Here is a 16,871-nt window from a genome sequence, read left to right as displayed (position 1 = left end):
AGACCAGACTTGGATTTCAACCCAGTGAGTGTTCAAATCAGAATGACAAAGACAAAAGCAAAGAACTTAAATTAGAAGCTAAGAAGAAATCACAAGATACAGGGAAGACCCAGAATCAAAATATCAATGCAAACAGGCCATCAGTTTGTCAACCTAATGCTCAAAGGTATCCATCTTTTAATGGCTATTTTTTTCAATGCAATAAATTTGGATATAGGAATGCAAACTATAGAAGCATTCAATGTTATAATTGCAAAAGGTTTCATCATAAAGAAAATCATTGTAGAAACCATATTATGAGTTAGAATCATAATCTAGTTTGAACAAATAAGATGAATTACAACTTTCATGGATATTGTTATACTTGCAATAGCTATTTTCATAAAGCTAATCAGTGCAGATATAGATCTCATTTGATAAATTCTGCAAGGTTGTCAATTATTTCAAGTGTAAGTAGTTAGAAAATTATGCTAATCAATGTAGAAATAGAAATGTGGAGAAATATACTAAGAATAATGCAATAAAGAATGATGGATTAAAGAAGAAGGAAAATTTGGTCTCAAGAAAGAAGTGAACAAAGGAAGCAAGCCTAGTATATTTGAATCTGGTGCAGGCACCTCTTCCTTCGGTAATTGAGCATATTGTTTTGGCTCAAGAGAAGTTCTCTTTTGAAGAAAAATCTTCTATTCTCCCTTATCTTAGTGGATCATGTCATTGATCTGGCATGACTGAGTTAGAGAAGGCTATACGGTAATAGAAGGTTTGTGCTGACATAATTGAGAAGACATTTCTTGGCAGTGAAACTCTAAAGGAGATTTTTGGCAAGATAAGTATTGGCCATTTGGATTCATTCTTTCGTTGCCTTATCATTTGTGCTTCAGAGTATATTGAATAGTAGAAGAGAAACAAAGCAAGAGAATAGAGCACATGATCATGGAGGGAAGGATAATCTTTGGAAAATTAAATAGTGCAGAGTTTCAAGTTTTGGAAAGAGTTTTCTTGGATGAATTTCACCCTAAGAAAATAAAAAATGTAGAAACCAGTCTGAGTGATGTTGAGTTGCAGAGCAATAAGGAATTGGAGGGCAAAGATATGAATCTATGGACTGAATTCTCTTAGTTTGATGATATGGAGGTTATCAGATTGATTCTTAGCTATGTGCGGAATGAAAACATCATATTGGATAAACCCTATCCAATCATGAAAGAGATTATCTTGGTTATCAGTGGTCTTTGCGATAATGGAGATATTCTGGCAAAGAAGTAAATTAAAAACAAAGAAGTGGAAACCCTAACCAGTGTATAAGGTGATCATCAAGCATTAATTATTGCTAAGATCATTAATCCTGTTGTGAGGAATGTTGCTTATGACATTTCTTATAAGGTCTATTTTAGAAATAGGGAAGGTGTCACTTCAACAATTGTTGTGTATATGACACATATTCTTGTAATGGAAGACAAATCGTTCAACTTGTGTGGATTGTTGAGAGAATTTTTATTAGAAAGCATTAAGATGTCAAAAGAGTAGAATTACCCCTCCCGGTTTGGATCATTGCTTGCTTGTTTCATCATGTATTGTGAAGGATCCCTTCTGGCTAAAGAAAATTTAAAGTGGGAGTTTGGTGTTTCAATTCAAAGACAAATATTTAGGTATTTCAATAGATTAAATAATAGAGTGGAGGCATGTGATGTATATTTTAATATTTCCTAAACATGTGGAGTGTCGGTTCAATACTCCCATTATCGGTTCTAGAGGTTCTTCCTCCAGAAAGAAGAAAAGAAGACAATCTACTCCTATAGGTGTTTAACAATCAAATAAATGAAAGAGAAATTAGAGAGAAGAAGATATTGTAGTAATTGAGTATCTAAAGTCTCCTATGACTGAAAGAGAATTGGCTATTGCGGAGCAGGAAGCTAGAGAATTAGATGATAAATCAAAGTTGCTGGAGATGGTTTGCAGTATTGATGAAATCAAAAAGATCGGTAAGATATGGCTGACTTCTATTAAGATAGATAAAATTGAATTTTTTTTGATGAATCACTTGGTCTAGAATAGTATCAGCGTTGAGTATATCAGTAATTTTCTTCTAGAGTCTCTTTGTAAAATTCTTAAGGAAAAGTTGTTTGGACAATCTGTTGAGGTTGGAGTTTTAGAAAAAGAATTTGATATGCAAAATCTATTGAAGGAATGTGTTGATGCGAAGATATCTTTATCTATATACATTGAGGAAATGAGAGATTGTATCTATAGTGCTAGAAGAATCTACATATATTGTATTTTTTGGTTGGTAGCTGCAATAAAGCATAAAGCTAAAATTGATACCATCAAAGATGAGTTAAGTTCCTTGGGTAAATCTTATGATTTTGTAAATGACAAGGATGGAGACCAAAGAAAAAGAATAAACACTCTTGAAGCTAAACTCTTATATTTGCAGAGGCACGGAGAAGAATTTGTGAATGTGAAAGAGATTGTTGAGGCAAATTTGGAGCATCTTTCAACATTGCTTGGTAGTGCAGTTGAGTGTGAGCAGAATCCATCTGCTTCAGACAATTTTTCCCTATTGTTGATTTTCTAGTGGAGTGCAAGCGTCTTTCAGTTAGCATTAAATTGGTTGTGCATTCTTGGGAGGTTCTCCTTTCGTAATTGAAGGAGAAGTATAAGCTTATATTTTTGAACAAGAGTAGTTGAAAGTTCTTTTGGTTTCGTACTCATTTTTTTATATTGTCTTTTGTGTGGATGTATATATATTCCTTTTCCTTCTGTTATTTTTCATCAAACTTACCATTTATACTTGATCTCAAAAGGGGGAGAAAGGAATGTGGATTTCAGAATTAAGGAGATGTATGAGTTAAGGAAAGTTGAGTTGTATGCATATATATTCTTGAGATGTTTTTCCATCAATGGAACAAGGGTGGAGAATGTTAGACTTGTGTGAATATTATTGTTATTGATGTCAAACTAGCTATCCAATTTGGTTTGGATGGTATATGCAGTATATTGATGTCACATTAGTTATCAAATTCAGTTCAGATGTTGTGTGCAGTGTTTGAACAGTTGGTGTATGCAGTTTTTGCTTTGAGTAGGTGATGCGCGTTCTAGTATTTCTTTGGGATGTGATGCCATAAAATGTTGATTTAATGGAGTCATTCAAGGAAGATCCTTATATCTGGAATTCTAAGTTGTGCTCCAATTGGTCCCAGTATCAGTTGTGTTCTGGTATCAGCTATTTTAGTTATGGCAGATGTATATTTTCATGTCTTATAGTTTGGTATCTATAGTATGCATTTTGGAGATTGGAGATGTTATCTTTAGAGTTCTATGTATATGGGTCAGTATCTATGGGTCCAATTGACCCTTGTCCCATTCTAGAATTTTAGGTACATGCATCAGTGAATGAGTTGTGTAAAGGGAAACATGTAGAGATCTTATGGAGGCCGACTTGGTTATCATGATTATGTTTAAGGTTCTATTTGATAACATGTTGAGATAGGCTGACATATTATCTTGATGTGCGAGCTTTCAGATATATATGTAGAAGTGTATGATGACAATGATAGTGAAAAAAAACAAGAAGTGAGTAATAGAGCATGTAGTGCAAGTTACAAATAGTGAAGACGGTTGGTGTTGAATCAGAGAGCAGACAATGTTGCAGTAATCCTTCACTAGATCTATTGCAGGTGGTTGTGGATAGTGGTACAAAGATCTTTCATAGGATATGCTATAGGGTTTATGAATTTTGATCTGAGGTTTACTTGGAACTGATCTCATGCATTTAAAGATGCAACTTTCTTCAACTCAATCACACCTATTCTGTGAGAATTCTATTAATAAGTCACTTTTGTAATCTTGAAGTGAGCAGTCTAGCAGTGAGCCACCTAGTAGTGAGATACCCTTTTGTAAATCACCATATAACTAGTTATATTCCCTTAACACTTAACACTCTCCATGGTTAAATTTTCCATTTGGGTTTTCCACGTATAAGATTCAATGTTCTATTTGTGGCTATGTTTTCTATGTTCATTCTACATTTTTTGTTTCATGGTTGATATGCTTAATTGATGAGATTGATTAATCTATAAAGGGTTTAATATTTGAAGAAATTTTTTCCTAGGCTTTCTTCTAGGTGCATAAAAATATATAGTTAATTGGTGGAAAATCTGGAGACTTTATAGCAAAATGTATTTATGTTAAAAAATAATAATAAACGTGTCTTAATAAATACCCATTTCTTAATATCTTGAATTAATTTTTTATTGATCTCCATCCATTTGAGACTTTATTTCTAAACCTATGTTTTGTACATTTCTTGTTTCTTGTAAATTTGTATTTTTAACATAAAATTGTCCAAATTTAAATTTTAACCTAATTAAGCTCTACATGTGTTATAATAATTTCTATAAATCCACCACCAAAATCAAGATATACCTCTTAGCTTTCTAGCATAACTTTTTTAATATTTTGAATAAGTTATAAGCATTTGTTTTAATTATCTTTGAATAGTGTAATCATTCATATATATATATATAACTTTTTGCTTGTTTATTCAAATTTGTAAAAAAGTATTTAAGATTATTTTATGCTTCATTCTATACTCATTCAAACAAGAATTCCTTTTTTTGGACTTTTGTGCATTTCATGGGACACACATTGATGTAAGTTTTAAGATCCATAAAATAAAAAATGTTAGAAAAAGTGAATATTCAATAAAAATATATAACAAATACTTGTATTAGTCACTATTAACTATTCTTGCATGAATATCTTCATATTATTCAATTCGAAATGGGAAGATTTGTAGGAGCAAGAGCAAGAAGTGCGGGGGTTTCCGCAGGCAACAACATTAGCGACAGAGAGGAAGGAGAAATTGTGCAGAGGAAGATGATGTCAATGATCCCCACCTTCTGCTTTATGTTGTGGAATTCATTTTTATTGAGGTGGAAATGAGAGGCAGGAGCTGCAAGTGATACGAGCATTCTAGGCATGGAGGGTTCATCCGTTGCAGAACTTGCAGTTGATACTTTTGTGGCAAACTTTGTCTGAGGAGGTGGCCATGTGGGTGCTTTGGTGGGGTTCCTACTGGTGGTGGAAGGGTTGTCTATCCCTAGCCTTGGTCATGGGGATGGGTGTGGCTATTGGCGTTGGATTTTCTTTTCCTTGGACCCATAGAGGTTCGTTGGTTCATCCGTTTGGGGATTTTTGTGGGATCCTTTGCCTTCTTTTTGGTTCCTATTCTTGTGCATGGTGATCTTTGCTTGGCTTGGTGTTGCCTTTCTTCTTCTAGTGCTTTGAGTGGCTATGAGGGGTTTAGGGCTCTCTTGGTTTGGCTTTCCTCTAGTTCCTCCACTTACTCAAAATGGTTATGCTCATTATTTCGAAGGAGTATGTGAAAGTTGTTCTAGCCTTATTTTGGAGATTGTCATGGGGGATTTTTTGAGGGCTTCTCTTGATGGCCCAGCTGAGCTTCTTATGTTCTCATACAATGAAAATACTATGATTTATCTGTTCCTTTTCTCTCCATGTGCTTCCATGGTTATCTTGATATATTGGGAAAGGATTTCATTTCATGGGCTCCTTTGGAATCCCTTTGGTCTCTTTTTTTTCTAAGGATGGGGCCTATTTTTTCAGGTAAAATCATTCAACTCCTATATGTCGCTGTGGTGTGGGCTTTGTTGTCCCCCTTTGACTTGGTTCTTTGGCTCAGGTCTTTATGCTTCATGTTCTGCATCTTTGGGTTACTCTAGTTTTTTCTATAGAGGTGGTCCTATTTTCTATTGAGGGGGAGATAGATGTGGCTAGAGTTGACTCTTATCCTATTGAGGTGGAGTTGGATGCTTTTAGATATGCCTAGAAGTGTCATTGGGGAACTGATAAGGCCCTAATTTGTGGCTGTAACGGTGCTAATGATGGCTTTTATGATAGATTCTTCCCTTTATCTCCTATTGAGGTGGAGATCCTAAATGGTAAGTTGCTCAATCTCAAGATCAAGGTTATGGGAGCCTATCAAAAACCAATTGTTTTAGGCTGTGGGAGCCTTGTAAAACCCAATTTCAAGGTTGCAGGTTGTGGGAGCCTTGTAAAACCCACTCTCAAGGTTTAGGGAGCCTCAAAAAACCCTATGCTTTTTGTTCCTCTCAGGGATGGTTGTGTTGGATATCGTTGCTGCTAGGATATGTTGTTGTCATTCATGTCAACATATTCCTATATTTTGGTGCTTCGGTGATTGCAGAGAGTTAAGTTGGTATTTGATTTGTTGTGTTCTAGTATTATCATATTTTTGGTTGTGGATTTGGGAGAGTATTTAGGATGTTTGTGTGTATCTTCGATTCAGATGGTTTGTGATTTGGTTTTCTGCAAGTTATCTTTCTAATCTCATTTGTCGTTGTTGAGTGTTCTTGAGTGTTAGCATGTTGTGAAGATTTGATTAAATGGTGTTGGTGCAACTATTGCAGATGGTTCTAATGTTCTTTTTGGTGTTTCCTAATCATGACTTATTTATTTTGGTGGTCTGCATTGATCATTGTGTGCATTATTGAAGATCTTATGGGTCTAGTGACATTATTCATGTTATGCGGTATTTTTCAGTGATGTAAAGTGGTGCGATTGATCTTGGCAATATTTTTGGTGGTGTTGCATGTTTGAGGATTTGATTTGGGTCCATGTTATGTTGTCTATAGAATTGTGTTGGTCTGATGGTTGATTTATGTATCGTGTGATGTAATTTTGTAATTAGGTCTTGAGGGTTGAACCGACCTTGTAGCCAAGGTTGATGATTTGCATAAATAGGTTTCATATTCATGTAATTGGGAGATAGGAGATGTGTGGTGGTTGTGTCTACATTATCAGAGAGTGGTGTATGTGCAAATAAGTGAATTCATCTTTTGGTGTGGTGTATTGAGTAGAGCGTGTTGCGGGGTAGACAAATGATCTTAAATGTAACTATCATCAGGCATTAGGAGATGTATTGTTTCAATTCATCTAAACCAGATTGCAGTCTAAAAATTATAGTAAGGTAGTGAACCTTCCCCAAGGGTTATATCCTTCCAGGTTATCATATTTTGAGTAGTGAGCTCTAGGCAGTGTGCTTGATTGCATGTGCATTCCCCATTGTAATATTTACACATGCTAGTGCAGAGTATCATGTTTTGTGGGTAGGTTCCCACCATGGTTTTTCCCTTTACAAAATTTTCCACGTAAAAATGTTAGTGTCATGTGTGTTGATATTATTGTGTTCATTATTGCTCTTATTGTTGCTGATTAGATCTGTGATAGTGCTTACATTGTTTATTCTGGTGAAAACTGATTCAACGCCCCCCACTCTCAGTTTTCCTTCATTATTGTTGCCAACAATTGGTATCAGACCTAGATCCTCAGAATAAGCTTGACCTCTTGACGAGATCTGAGATGGTAGCCTATGTTTTCAAGAAAGAGAGTCTGAGATTTTATGGAAATAATTACACTATATGGAAGGATCGAATGGAATTTTATTTGAAGTGTCTTGGAGAAGATTATTGGAAGATTACAAAGAGTGCCTACAATGTTCCTTAGAATGATCTGGAAACTGTTGATGAGATCAAGGATGTTGAACATAACATAAGAGCTAAGGAAGCATTGTTGAGTGCCTTGACCGATTCAGAGATGACTAATGTGATGCGACTACAGACTACACATGAGATCTAGAAAATGTTGGAGACCTTGTATAAAGGAGATAAACATGTTAAAGTTGCTAAGTTGTAGAGTTTGAAAGGAAAGTATGAGATGTTAAAGATGGGAGAAGATGAGAACATAACATCCTTTATGGCTAAAGTAAATGAGCTTGTCATGAACATCAGATGTGTCGGTGGAACTCTTGAAGAAGATGAGATTGTTGCAAGGTGCTGAGATCTTTGCCTTCTTTCTACAAATCTAAAGTTGCTACTATTGATGAGATCTAGACTATGAATACTATGACAAGAGACGTGTTGGTTGGTAAGATTGTTGTATTTGAGTTGAGTGAATTTAGAATCACATGGTAAATATAAGACTGCATTTAAAGCCTCTGTATTCGGAAAGTAGAAGTATGATCTAGGAGAGAGTTCATCTATGGTCTATAGATATGAAAGATAAATTAGAGAGATGGAAGAACATGAAAGGGATTTGGATGAGCTTGAAGAACTTATTGCTCAGAGATTGCTTAAGGGAGCTAGTAAGTATGATGGAAAGTTACCTTTGAAATGTTTCTCCTATAATAAGATAGGACATTTTTATTCTAGGTGTCCTGAAAGAATGTCAAGGTATGATAAGCATGAAAGGCATGATAGATTTGATAACCATGATAGAAATGAGAAGAATGATAAGTATGATAATCCCTATAAGCCTAACCGGAAGTACAAATATCAAAAGAGATGTTATTAAGTTGTTGATGAAGGTATGACGGATGAAGAGTCTGAGAATGGAAATTCAATAGATGAATTTGTATTTATTTCTATCAAGGAAGATGATATGGTACCAATGAATTCTACAAGCTGCATTGTGTTAGCAATATAACAAGGATATTAAGAAGGTTGTTGATGATTATGGAAATAACTGATTAAAGATGTTTTACTGTCTTGATATTATTATTTTGTCATTGATGTCAAGAAATTGATTTTCTAATTCAGTATGATGTTGCCATATCTTAAGAAATATGATATGAAGATTATAAAGAAGTCGGTAAAGACACAGGAAAGAATATGATGAATAAAGGGATAAGTTATTCAATGGGCAACTCTACTGAGTTAGACAATGATGAGATCTTGATGTTTTAGATCATTCTAACATCATACATATGTTGTAAAATGTAAAGGGTAATACTATACTATGTTATCAAGCAAAGAACCTAGTCGGTAAACCCTAAGGAACCTAGTCAGTAAACCCTAAGGTTATCGCAGTCGGTTAATGAAGATAGAATGTCTACCGAGTAAAGTTTAGTATTCACTGAGTTGTAACCGAGCTATAACAGAATGCATTAAATGTTTACATGTGATATTTAATGAAAGATGCTAATGAGCTGGAGCGGATCAATGATTGGCAAGCCGTAGAAAAAGTTTGTTAACGAATCTAAGGCAATGGAAAGTCGGCAAGAAGATCTACAGCTCAGATTGAACCGCATTACCCTAACACAAGTTCCAAGATGATTGTGCAAGTTACGAGGTGGGGTAAAACATTTTTCAGATCGTAAGATACAATGAACCTGGACAAGATTGAAGATCTGATGGCTATGATTGATCATGGGAAATGTGATCAAGGAGATTAAGCGGTTAGATGATTGTTTATAAATAAGGAACTATTGATAAACAATGTATGCAGGCAAGTGTATGCATAGGGATGCTACATAGTAATCATTGAGCACAGAAGCTTGAAGACCTGTTAGAATAACAGAGTATTGATGCCCAGTAGATAGACAAGATTAGTTCTATGTCTAGATTGTATTGAACAAATAAGAATCTGCTTTAGCATTTTAGATGTGAAGTTGCAGATAGATTGTATTACTGTTAGTTTGTGAAAGTGACAGGAAATCTCTTAACTGAGTGGACTTAATAGTCTTATATGTAAATCCTCTAACAAGGTGACATTCTAAATGAGTGTTTGAAATCCTTTGACAAGGTCACTTCTAACAAAGTGAAGATCCTAACAGATCTGAGGGAAATCCCTTAACCGGGTCACATCTAGCAATGTGTTTTGTAATCTTTAACAGGATTGGCTTTTAACCGAGCATACTCTAGAAGAGTATATTTCTTAGTGGGTCCGAAATCCCACAATGGTTTTTCCCTATTTGGGTTTCCACGTTAAATCTGGTGTTATGAGGTGTATATTGTTCATATGCTTTTGAGTTTTCATGTTTGACAGTTTTATTATATGACTAATATATGTTGCCGAGGTTGAATCTGATGTTTTCATTAATGATTAAGTTTGTATGATTCACCCCCCCCTCTCATCTTGTTGGCTATTGGATTTGTACTTATATTAAGTATTAGAACTATCACATTGTTGAGGAGAAAGCTTTGGCTACTAAGATTGAAGAGAAATATGAATGGGTAATTCAAAATAGTTATTCACATCATATGATAGGTGATAAAAGAAAATTTATAAATATGGAGAGGTATGATGGTGGTATAGTGAGATTTGGAGATGATAAAGCTTGTGTGATTTTTGGTAGAGGTTTTATTTCCTTTGATGGTAAGTATAATACTGATGATGTATTATATCTTGAAGGTTTGAAGTATAATATTTTGAATGTTGGACAGATGGTTGACAAGGGATATGATTTGCAATTCAAGAATGGTAAATGCAAGATTCTGAATTCCTCTGATATAGAGATTACTTTAGGAACAAAGACTAAAGGTAATATCTTTCACTTGAATGTTGATGAGAAAATTTGTTCAATTGCTCAGATTGATGAAAGTTGGTTGTGGCATAGAAGGATGCGTCATATTAATTTTGACTACATGATAAGGATAATTTCTACTCAATTTGTTAGAGATTTGCCTAAAATTGTGAAACCTTCTAATCCGGTATGTAAACAATGTCAGTTGGGAAAGAAAACAAGAATCTCATTTAAAATTAAGTTGTATACATCTAATGGTTTATTAGATCTTGTGAATAATGATTTGTGTGGCCCTGCAAGAGTGAGAAGCATGCAGGGTGACAAATATTTGATGTTGCTAATTGATGACTATTCTAGAATGATGTCAGTTAATTTTCTAAGGAAGAAATTGGAAGCACTAGATAAATTCAAGATATTCAAAGCTAAGATGGACACCAAGCCAGGGTTGAAGCTGAAGTGTTTGATATCTGATAGAGGAGGAGAATTCACATCGAGTGACTTTGATTCATTTTATGAAAGGAATGGAATTAGAAGACAACTATCTGCTCCTAGAACCCCTCAGAAGAATGGATTTGTTGAAAGGAAGAACAAAACCATTTTGGATGCTTCAGGGACTATGCCAATTGAAGGAAAAGTTGCACAAACCTTTTGGAAAGAAGTTGTTAGCACTATTGTTTACACATTCAACTGGGTGCATATAAAGTTGATTTTGGTAAGACTCCTTATGATGGTTTGGTCATGTTCATACACTTAGATATTTCAGAAATTTTGAAGCAAATGTTATATCAAAAGAGATGAGGATATATGAAATTTTGATGCAAGATATGATGAAGGAATATTCTTGGGTTATTCTATTAAGATAAATTCCTACCGGTGTTACAATAAGAGGTTGAAGAAGATAGTAGAAAGTGGAAATGTGAAGGTTGATGAATGCCATGGAAAGTATATGAGAGCATGTGGATATGTGTTTGATGATCAAGATGTTATTTCAAAGCTTGTGCAGACTGAGATCTTAAAGAAGAATGTTCTGTTAGAGACATTTTATCCGAATATTGGTGTTTCCGGTGAAGAAGTTCAAAAGCCTGAGAATCAGAACAATCAGAAGACTCCAAGGTATGTGAAATTGAATCATTCAGAAAATCAGATTATTGGTGAGAAAAATAAAGGTGTGATGACTAGGAGAAGGATTGCTACTAAAGAGATATGTTTGATTTCCAAGATTGAATCTAAAGATGTTGCAAAAGCATGTTAAGATGAGAAGTAGATAAAAGCTATGGAAGAAGACTTGAATCAGATTGAGAAGAATAACACATGGGAGCTTGTTTTAAGACCTAAAGATAAGAATGTGATTAGCACTAAATGGGTGTTTTGGAATAAACTGAATGAAGTCATTGAAGTGGTTAGCAACAAAGCAAGATTGGTATGTAAGGGATTTTCTCAGATGGAAGGAATTGATTATGAGGAGACTTTTGCTCCAGTAGCTATAATTCAAGCTATTAGATTACTGCTTGCATGTGCTACTTATAATAATTTCAAGGTATATTAGATGGATGTTAAGTCAGCCTTTTTGAATGGTGATTTGGAAGAGGAAGTCTATATTGAGCAACCATATGGGTTTTCATTATTAGATAAAGGAGACATGGTATGCAAATTGAAGAAAGCACATTATAGATTGAAGCAAGCCCTTAGAGCGTGGTATGCTAGATTGGATAGGTATATGATGAAGTTAGGATTTTGTAAAGGTACAGCTGATAGTAATATATACTTTAAGGTTGATAATGATAACATTTTGATTGTTGAAGTGTTTATTGATATTATTAATGGAGGAGATGATGATTTGAGTATGAAGTTTGCTGATGATATGGAAAAAGAGCTTGAGATGTCTATGATAGGTGAGATGAAATTATTCTTAGGATTGCAAATTACACAGACTGACAAAGACATTTTCATTTTTAAATCTATGTATGTGAATGAATTGTTGAAAAAGTTTGGGTTCTGATGATTGTAAACCTGTTGGAACTCCTATGGTTACTGGATGCAAGTTGTCTAAGCATAATGAATCTCATAAAGTTAATCCAGCTTTGTATAGATCTATGGTTGGTAGACTTTTATACTTGACTCAAACTAGACTAGATATTATGCATGTTGACTGTCTTTCTAAAAGATTTCAGTTTGATCCTAAAGAAAGTCATGTTACTCCTGTGAAGAGGATTTTCATATACTTGAAGGGGACAATTGACTATGGTTATGGTATCCGAAGACTGATGATTTCAAGTTATGTGCTTATACTAATGCTGATTGGGAAGGTGATGTTGATGATCAAAAGAGCACTACCAGTGGAGCTTTCATTCTAGGAAAGAAGTTGTTTTCATGGTTTAGTAAGAAGCAAGATGCTATATCTCTATCTACTGCAGAAGATAAATACATTGCTGCTACTAGCAACTATACTTAGGTAGTTTGGATGAAGAAGATGTTGAAAGACATTAGAGTTGTTTACGATGAGCCTACTATTATATTGTGATAATTCAAGTGCTATTAATATTTGCAAGAATCCGGTACTGCATTCTAAAACAAAGCATATATCAATAAAGTATCATTTCTTGAGTGAGAAAGTCAATGATGAAGAAGTCAAATTGGAGTATGTATCTACAAAGGATCAGATTGCAGATATGTTTACAAAGACTTTACTTGTAGATACATTTGTATATTTGAGAGACAATTTAGGGGTCTCTTCCCCTCCTAATGAGAACTAGATGCATTGAGATGCATCAATCCGGTGGACTTCATAGTCTTATCTTCTTATCCAAATTGATGAGTTGGTGTTGATACTCAGCCATAGTAGTCAGTGAGTGATTCAGATGTTTAGTTGTGAGTTTACCCTAAGGGGGAGAAGTTGTCCTTCTTATAGGGAGAGAATAATAATTTGTATTGTGTCTTTGGCATTGTTGTCAAAAGGGGAGAGAAGCATGTGAAAAACTATCTTATCTTTGAAGCTTTGTGTGCATGACCTTAGGGAGAGATTGTTGGAGATTATTGGTGTTGATTTCTTTCTTTGTATTGATTGTTTTTCACATTCATATGTTTCCATCAATGCCAAAGGGGGATATTGTTGGATATTGTTGCTGCTAGGATATGTTGTTGTCATTTATGTCAACATATTCATGTGTTTTGGTGCTCTGGTGATTAGAGAGAGTTAAGTTGGTATTTGATCTGTTGTGCTTCGGTATGATCATATCTTTGGTTGTGGATTTGGGAGAGTGTTTGGGATGTTCATGTGTATCTTAAATTTACATGGTTTTTGATTTGGTTCTCTGCAAGTTGTCTTTCTAATCACATTTTTTGTTGTTGAGTGTTAGTGTGTTGATCAATGAAGATTTGAATACGTGGTGTTGGTGTATCTATATTGGATGGTTCTAATGTTCTTGTTGGTATTTCCTAGTCATTTCCTATTTATTTTGGTGGTCCACATTTATCAATGTGCATGTTATTGAAGATCTTATGGGTCTAGTGATATTGTTCATGTTATGTGGTATTTTTAGTGGTGTAACATGTTACTGTTGATCTTGGCGAGATTTCTAGTGGTGTTGCATGTTAGAGGATTTTATTTTGGTCCATGCTATGTCATCTATGTAGTTTTATTGGTTTGGTGGTTGATTTATGTGTTGTGTGATGTAATTTTGTAATTAGGTCTTGAGGGTTGAGACGACCTTGTAGTCAAGGTTGATGATTTGTATAAATAGGTGTCATATTCATGTAATTGGGAGATAGGAGATGTTTGGTGGTTGTGGCTGAATCATCAAAGAGTGGTGCATGTGTGAATAAGAGAATTCATCTTTTGGTGTGGTGTATTGAGTAGAGAGTGTTGCAGGCCAGCCAAATGAGCTTAACCAGAACTATCATTAGGCATTAGGAAATGTTATTCTTTCAGTTCATCCAAACTGGATTGTAGTTTGAATATTATTGTAAGGTACTGAACCTTCCCTGAGGGTTGTAGCCTTCTGGGTTATAATAATTTAAGAAATGAGCTCTAGGCAGTGTGCCTGAATGCATTTGCATTATCCATTGTAATATTTACACATACTAGTGTAGAGTATTATCTTATTGTGGGTAGGTTCTCATCGTGGTTTTTCCCTTAACTAGGTTTTCCAGGTCAAAATCTTGGTGTCATGTGTGTTGTTGTTATTGTTTTAATTATTGTTCTTATTGTTGCTAATTAGATATGTGATAATGCTTAAATTGTTTAATCTAGTGAAACCTAATTCACCCCTCTTAGTTTTCCTTCATTATTGTTGCCAACAGGCTGGATGTCGGTAGTTTTCAAGGGCCCACTTTGGCCAATGATTTTTTTTGGTTAGGACAAGGCTTTGTTGTTTTGTGTAGCCTGGAGATTTAGTTACAGGTTATAGGAGCCTAAGAAAACCCTTCTTGTTTGCTAAGGGTGCCTGATAAAAATCTCATTTGCTATTATTTGAGGTCTATTGTCTATTGAATTAGACCTTTTGTAGTGACCAACCTAGTTTGTAATGTTTTACTCTTGATGTTTGGTTGGTTTTTGGTTGGTTGTGGTTGCTCTGTTTTTCTGTTTATTTTTTGTGCAACCTTTGGGTTTTGGGATCTAGATGCTCGTAAGTCCGAGAGGTTCCATGTCCTTTCTAAAACCTGTTGTTCATTTCCAAGTAGTCTAGTCCATCTTTCAAAGGAATCTCTTTAATTGTATGGGTTCTGGGGCCCCATCAAAACCTATTTTATCCTAATAAAAAACTATGCTTACACGAATTGGATTTTAAAAATACCAAGTATATTAGATAAAAGGAGGGGATACACATTAGACACTTTGTTATAAGTTGATCATAAAAATATAAGAATGCATTGGTAGAGGCACTGCATGTATATTCATATGTTGTCATTGATGGCAACTCATATTAGATATAGTGTCTGCACTTCATGATTTTATCATTCTTGAAGACTGAGTGAAGATTGATTGAGTATTGGTGTGGTCTAACAGATAAAACATGACATTTGACAGAGTGTACAATTTTGGTTGGTGGATTAGTTTGGTCCAATATCTTTCTTTGTGGATCTTGGAGATGCATTGTGGTCATGTAATGTGCCTTATTCCAGTTTTGTGGCCTTTGATAAAAAGTTATGTATAAATTGGAAGATTCGCTAGACAGGTTTTTGGTAAGAACAATTGTTATCAGTGGTAACATGTGGAAATTCAATATGTGGATCTTACAGATCAATTTTGGTAATTGTTTGTTTGTTCGAGGATGATAAGCTGACATATGGGAACTATGTGGATAATTTGTTTTGGTCCACATGATTGGTTTTGATTAGATTGAGCCGACTTGTGTATACACTTCATCTTTTGTGATGTTTTCTTGAAGCCAACATCATGAAGCTCTAAATTAGTGATGTAGATATATAAGACAGATTGATTTGATCATTTTTAGATATCAGTGTTTGTGTGGGAAGTATGTATGATTGATTGTGTGCAGTTTCGCGTGCGCAAGGTGAAGATTTATGCTCCGGTATGATGCAAAATATTAGAACAAAGAAGTATAGCAGAGTTGAGTAAGATATGAGTTTTGTGCTTAACCAAAGCTATACTTAGGCATTTTTTGATGACATTTCATAGTTCAAATCTCATTGTAATCTCTAATAATCATTTTGTAAGGCAGCGAGCCTTCCGAGGTTGTAGCCCTTGCTTGTAATTGAGCAGTGAGATCTAGGCAGTGTGCTTGAATGCATGTGCATTTCCCTTATGAAATATTATTATACTTCTAACAAGGTATACTAATATTGTGGGTTTGAATCCCATCATAGTTTTTTCCCTTAACTAGGTTTCCATGTAAAAATCTTGGTGTTATGGTGTCGATGATCTTTACATTATGTTTTCGCACTTTACTTTATCTCATATGCATTAAGTGGTTTAAAGGATAGATTAACAAGGTTAAAAATAAAGAACAATAACTCACCCCCCCTTTTAGTGTTCCTTGATTCCAATAATTAGTATCAGAGCCGAGTTCCTCAAAATAAGCCTAACAGCTTGAGGTGGATCTGGGAAAGTGAATCAATGGATTCAAGTAGTCTTAGACAACAACTGCTTTTTGCTCTTGAGGATATTGATCATACACAAGATGAGAAATGGTAAGTGAAAGAAACTCTTAAAGATGTTGAGGAATACATTGAAAAATTGAAAGAAAAGTTGAACAAGTCAAGGGAGAAGAGAAAGGAACTTGTTGATAAGATAAAGGAAATAGAAAGTTAAAGAATTGATGAAGAAGCCTTTAAGGAAAAGACTAAAAAGTGTGAGAGACTTGCTAGAGCTGATATAGTCCACAAGAATGAGATGGAAGCCATTGTGATGAGATTGATAGAAGAGATTGAAGAAAGGAAGAAAACTGAAGAAAAGCTTGCTAAACCCCAAGACAAATCTAAAGAATGCTACAGACTTTAGGATGAAATTGGATAGTTGAAGAATGATCTACAAAATGCTAGAGAGCATGATGAAGATCTTGGAAAGAAG

The sequence above is a fragment of the Cryptomeria japonica genome, chromosome 1 (assembly GCF_030272615.1).
Source record: "Cryptomeria japonica chromosome 1, Sugi_1.0, whole genome shotgun sequence".
Classification (NCBI taxonomy): Eukaryota; Viridiplantae; Streptophyta; class Pinopsida; order Cupressales; family Cupressaceae; genus Cryptomeria; species Cryptomeria japonica.
This window is presented reverse-complemented; position numbering follows the sequence as displayed.